A 6,000-nucleotide genomic window follows, 5' to 3' on the forward strand; every position below is an offset into this window, starting at 1 on the left:
TATAACTTTGAATGACATCACATCACTGCTTCCAATTCATTCTTCCCTTACAAGGGCAATATTATACATTCAGCAAACTGTCAGAGATACTAAAAATGGCTTGGGAGCAACAATAATTGTGAATAGAGTGAGTAGGTTCCCTGTTCTGACTTGTTTCAGGGGCTCAACTGTTGGAAAACAGCCTAAAAAAATACCAATTTAGAGAGGGGAAAAAAAGGGACCTAAGGCATTTGCAAAGGCCAGACATTAGTTCCATTTAGGGCTTAAACCATCCCACACTTAATTGTAGGTCTGCTGCATTAGCTTGTAGGGGTAGTAAAAGCATGTAATTTGAGCTAATCAGATCGGCACAGGAACTGGGTACTTAGTGCCAAGTGAGACCACGGAACAAAAGGACAAATGTGATTCCAGAAAAAGTAGCTTTTTGCAGAACACACAAAATCATAGGCAATTTTTGCAAACCAGTCGTTCCGAAAAAGCACAGAAAGAAGTGTAAGAGTCAAAGTACCTAAGATGCTTTGGGGTACAATCCCCTTTTGAACTGTGAAACATTTGGTCCAGCCTTTAGGCAGTCCTCACACAGGCAGAACTCCCATTAAACTCAAAGGGTGTGCAGGCACTCTGGGACTGAGCTCTAAAATCAAAAGGCCCATGTCAGTGCCCAGTGATCCCTAATAGGTAAATTGGATAGGTGGATATGATCAGTGGCAGGGGGAAAGAATCCTTCCCCCGGCTGTGGAGCAGCTGCAGAGTCACTCTATGGAGGCTACTTGAACCTGCTGATCCAAATAGTTCTCCATACCCCTTATCTGCTGTCACTTTGGGGTGGATGGATGGAAGATTTCACTGTGATAGATCTTGCAGCTCCCCCTCAGATCACCCCACATGAGAATTCAGTACCACTGAAGATATGAGGGCTGAGATACAGTGAGACAGTGTCCCTCTGTCCATCCTTATGGCTGAATTTTGTCCTCAGATATGTATATCCAATTCCCATGAACATCACTGGAGATGTGCTTTTGTATCTCAGGGCAGAATTTGGTCCCAATTACTTTAATCCTTTCCTGGAAAATACATTGCAAGGGAACTATCTTGGTCCCTGTGGCCCAAGATCTCTCCTTCTCTAGCCGCTGTAAGTAACCAGTTTCTCCTCCCTTGGTTTTCACACCTCAACTGCTAGAACAGGGCCTCATCCTCCCTGATTGATCTAACCTTGTTATCTCTAGCTTGCTTCTTGCTTGCTTATATTTACCTGCCCCTGGAAATTTCCACTCTTGCATCTGACGAAGTGGGCATTCACCCACGAAAGCTCATGCTGCAAAACGTCTGTTAGTCTATAAGGTGCCACAGCATTCTTTGCTGCTTTTAATGAAATGTAGTTTGCTATATGAAAATGTATTGAGGCAAATAATAAATATCTGTCCGAGACACTTGCTGAGAAGATAGTGTGCTTAATAACTTGTGGCCACTCTTGAAAGAGTTCTGTTCTGCCTGTTTTAAATAAGGTTTCCACTCCCCCTGCCTCATTGAAATATGATGTGATATGGTTTAAATAAAGACTAATGTGCACAGATTAGCATGATTAATTGTTTTCAAATCACAGTTGTTTCTGGAGTGGTGTTAGCATAAAAATACTGGTAAATCAGTTAGCCAAATATCAGTCAATTTCTGTTTGTTTATATATGTTTTGCATCTGATTTAACCATGTCTGAACTTACCATTAAAAACATGACTGATAACCACCTGAAAGTGAGGATTCCCTCTCCCTTCAGAGGGAAAACAAGCCAGATTTTTCTTTCAGTTGTATCCCATACAATTCCAGCAATATGCTACATCAGCACAGAATTTGAACCAATGTTACAAAGACTGAGTTGGCCAGAAAATAATTTTAATTTCCCCATTGAAAATTTGGACAAAAATGAAAAAAATTTCTGTTTTTGTCCAAATTTTAGTGGAAAATGCTGACTTTTTGTAGAAAAATCAAAACCCAAATATTTTGGTCCCCAAACTGAAAATTAAGCAAAAATCAGATCATTTTTTTTCAGGTTGTTGCCGAAAATCTTGAGTTATCTAGTGTTTTCTAACAAACAAACAAATGGATTTTTTTTGAGGAAAGCAGTCACTTTCCACAATAAATTAAGTGTAGTAAAAAACCCAATTGAAAACAAGTTTCATTAATGTTTTTTGATGAACCCTATTTATAGATCCAGAGATCTGAAGGCAAGAAGGGGCCACTAGGATCATAGGTTTCTTATTGAAACGGTAAATCACATTTAGGCTTCAGTTAAGTGAACTGGATCAGAACCACATTGGCTGGGTGAGGGTAGTGTCGGATGGTCCCTATCCACCCACTAATAAGCCCTCAGGTGTTCAGCTCAGCCCAGCTCCACTAATTCTCCTTACCAATGCGCTCTGGGATCACCGACTGCATTTTTCTGGCTGATTCCTGCAAGGGAACACTATGGTTACCTGCCCAATCTCCCATTTTCAGCACATCTGTCATCCTTCAACCATAGCATCACAATGACTAACACAAAAATAAGGTCTGATTGTGTCAGAATATGAAGTGTAAACATTAAATAAAGCATTTAAAAGCAGAAGAGTTGTATCTGCTCGAAAATAATTTATGAGCCCTATACTTAGCGGAACAATGGATGTATTATTGAATGCATTATGATTTGTTTGAATCTGCGTGGTTCATATGGAGATTTGCAATTCTTTTCTCAGGTGATTTAAAAGGGAACTTCTTACTCTATCAGCAGATCATTTTTGTTTTTAAAATCATAAGAAAAACCGTCAAATAGAGGAGAAAATAAAAGGAAAAATCTGGCTTCAGTTGTCATGTAACTTACAAGACAGAGAACAATTCCGTCAGTAAAAAGAGTGAGTACAGAATAGAAACATGTTGCTGTGTTTGGTTTAGTCAGATCCTCTTGCTACTTAGAATTTATCTGATATTAAATATTCAAGATTTTAAAGAATGGGTCCCTGAGGTTCAACTTTAAATCTATGTTTAGTTGCTTAAGTGGCCAGATTTTCAAAGGGCCGAGCAGCCAACAGATCTCATTTGAGGTGGAGCTGAAAGTTATAAATAAATAAATCAGTTCCAAGCGGGAAATTCTGATTGCAACATTTAAGTCCCAAATTTGGATGAAAAGTCAAAATAGAAAACAATTTTTGGAGCAAGAACTTCTGAAAAATTTCAATTAGGAAATCTCAGAATGTTTTGTTTCAACATTTTTTTACCAAATCAAAATGTTTTGACTTTCCTAAATTGAACTGCTACATTTTAGTTTGTCCATCTAAAAGGAAAAGTTTACTTTTGGGTCAATAGACATTAATCTCTACATCCCTCTAAGCCATCGGGGTTCTTCAGGCCCCATTCTTTTCTATTGGCCTTTCTCCCCAAACAAACTACATTCCTCGTAATGCATTAATGGTCTTTCCTGGTAGCTGAGCTGCCACAATGCCTCATGGGAATTTATTTGTCAAAACCCTGTTTTCTGATAGAAAAATGTTTCTTTGAAAATTTTCAACCAGCTTTACATTGATGTCAATGGAGTTAGCAATCTAACCTTAGGCATCCTTGCTTGAAAATCTTGGCCTCACATTATAATTGGGTTATTTTCCTGCACTTGAAAACTGTCTTTCACTATAATGTCCAGTTTTCAATTGCTCTTTCAAAGCTACCCATTACCTTGTCTTTGTCCAAAGTTGAATATATCTGGAAAGCTGGAAGTAAATCCTTCCATTTTTATGGAATTATTGAAGCAATATCCAGTCATCCCTAGTACACACATCAGAGTGTTTGCATGTATAAATTCATGTCTAATTGTGGGTATATAATTATCAAACTCTGTCCAAATATGACCAATAATGCTTTCACTGAAGTCAACAGTAAAACTACCATTGACTTCAATGGGAGAGGAAAAATAGGCTTTAGGATATATTGCGCCTTTAAGATGCAGCCCTGGTGAGGAAGGAGCCATGCTGCAGCAGAAATGTTATGGAGAAATACTGGCTGATTCAGCCAGAATTCCTTCAGGGGCCCTCGGGAAGCACATGCTGATGTGTTAGCTCTGCCAGCTTTTGAAAGGGTGCAGCTTGTGCTCCCTACTGTGTTCAGCCAGCTGCTGCAGATGGAAGGGTGGAGTCACGCTGCCCTTCCTCTCTGCCTTGGGGAGGCTGGCACAGGGTCTAATCCTGCACCCATTCAAGTCAATAACAAGACTAACAATGACTTTAATGGGCGAAGAATTAAGCTTGCAATGCCTGTGCTGTCCCACCAAAATATGGCCAGGATCCGAGCACCAGAATTTGGCCCTTGCTATTTCCTCTGAGTTGTGTTACAGTTCAGCTCAGTGGTCGTTCTGGTTAAGAGAAGCATTGCTCTGTAAGGGTTCTGTCTGCTGGCTGGAGAATTCCTAGATATCATTTGCACAACAATTCTCAGTTTGTTGAAAATTAGATGGTAGATAGAATTTTTAAATCCATGATCTCTGTTTGTGCATTGGGAAGGAGAATTTGCTGCAGAAATTTAATCCTGGCTTTTATTTATATTTTCTATTCTCTCCCCTTCACCTTCTCCCACTTCCCTCCCGTCCCCTCCCCCCCCCCAAAAAAGAAAGAAAATCCTTGATAGGAAACACATACCTTCTTAATCTGTATTCTTGTTGAATGATAAGAAGAGGAGCCCTCGTGTCTACAGTTTTTAGACAGCATAAAGTCTATTAGAAACAATGGAAATCATCAAAGCTGAGCCCTAGGGAAAACAAACTCTCCCATCTTGCTGTCTATACATGAAGAAATTCTGATATTAGGTGTTGTAACTGACGCGATTTGACATGCTCACTGAATTTTGAATAATTGCTTCTTGCTGAAAACATATATTTCCTTTTTACTATGTGGCTGATGCACTGTGCTTGGCATTTTTAAGAGAGCCATAAGGAAACAGTTGCTTTGTGGGTTGAAAATAAAAGGCCTCCTGCTCTTTGAAAGACTCAGGCACAATTATGTCCTGGAACCACACTGTGGGGTGGATCTCTCCTCTGCAATGTGGAGAAGAGCTGAGAATCCATAGTAGATTTAGACTCAGACTTTGGGCTGAAAGGCACTGGGGTTCCAGTCTGGATTGACTCTTACCAAAATCTCACAAGTTGTTTTCAAGTAGCAGAAAACTTGGGCAGAAGTCTCACAAGAATGGCTGTTCTTATATGTTTTTGGGTAGATCATGCACCTGATCCTGCAAAACAGGCACTTTTTGATTGTGGATTCAGTGAAAATCCTCACAGGAGTAGTCAAATACTATTCAGCCTGAGTAAAAGAGAGCAGAATGTAGCTCTCAGTCTTGGCCCATATGAGACCAATGATAAAGTAACTGTGGCTGGAAGCTGAAGGTCTGCATGCAAAAACAGCTTTGAGAAATTTGATAGAACATTGACAAACAGGCCTTTGTGGGATATTTTTCCTAGAGATGATGCTAAAACCACAGTTTGTGCAAGGTGAACTGTACAAGATTAAAAACTCAAACAATGTATGGAAGTGTAAAGTTGAAGTCAGTAAGACTGTACATTTATTGAAAACTTTTTGTGATTCATTGCAATCCAGTGAATATTACATACATATGGTATCGGTTCACTATGAGAGCACCAACTTCCCTGTCACTTTGGATTTTGTCTTTTACGATGTTAGGGAAATGTGTTCGCTCAAAAAAATGAATGCCATATATATCACATAAAGTGTTATATCTTGTGTTATGTATCAGTTAAAAGCCACCAGGAATCAATCCATGTTACAAAAGTTCAAGGAGTTTCTTCATAGTCTATAGCTGCCATCCAGCCTCTATGCAAATCTTACTCAAAACTAGTTTGCTGAAGCAAGTCTTTAGTGTTAGACAATTATAACCCACTTACAATCCAGCAACTGGAGGTGTAGTGAAGACACAGCAGTATTATGGAGTACAGAAAAATTAATTAGGTGGGCCCTTAATTTCCCAAACAC

The sequence above is a fragment of the Mauremys mutica genome, chromosome 7 (assembly GCF_020497125.1).
Source record: "Mauremys mutica isolate MM-2020 ecotype Southern chromosome 7, ASM2049712v1, whole genome shotgun sequence".
Lineage (NCBI taxonomy): Eukaryota > Metazoa > Chordata > Testudines > Geoemydidae > Mauremys > Mauremys mutica.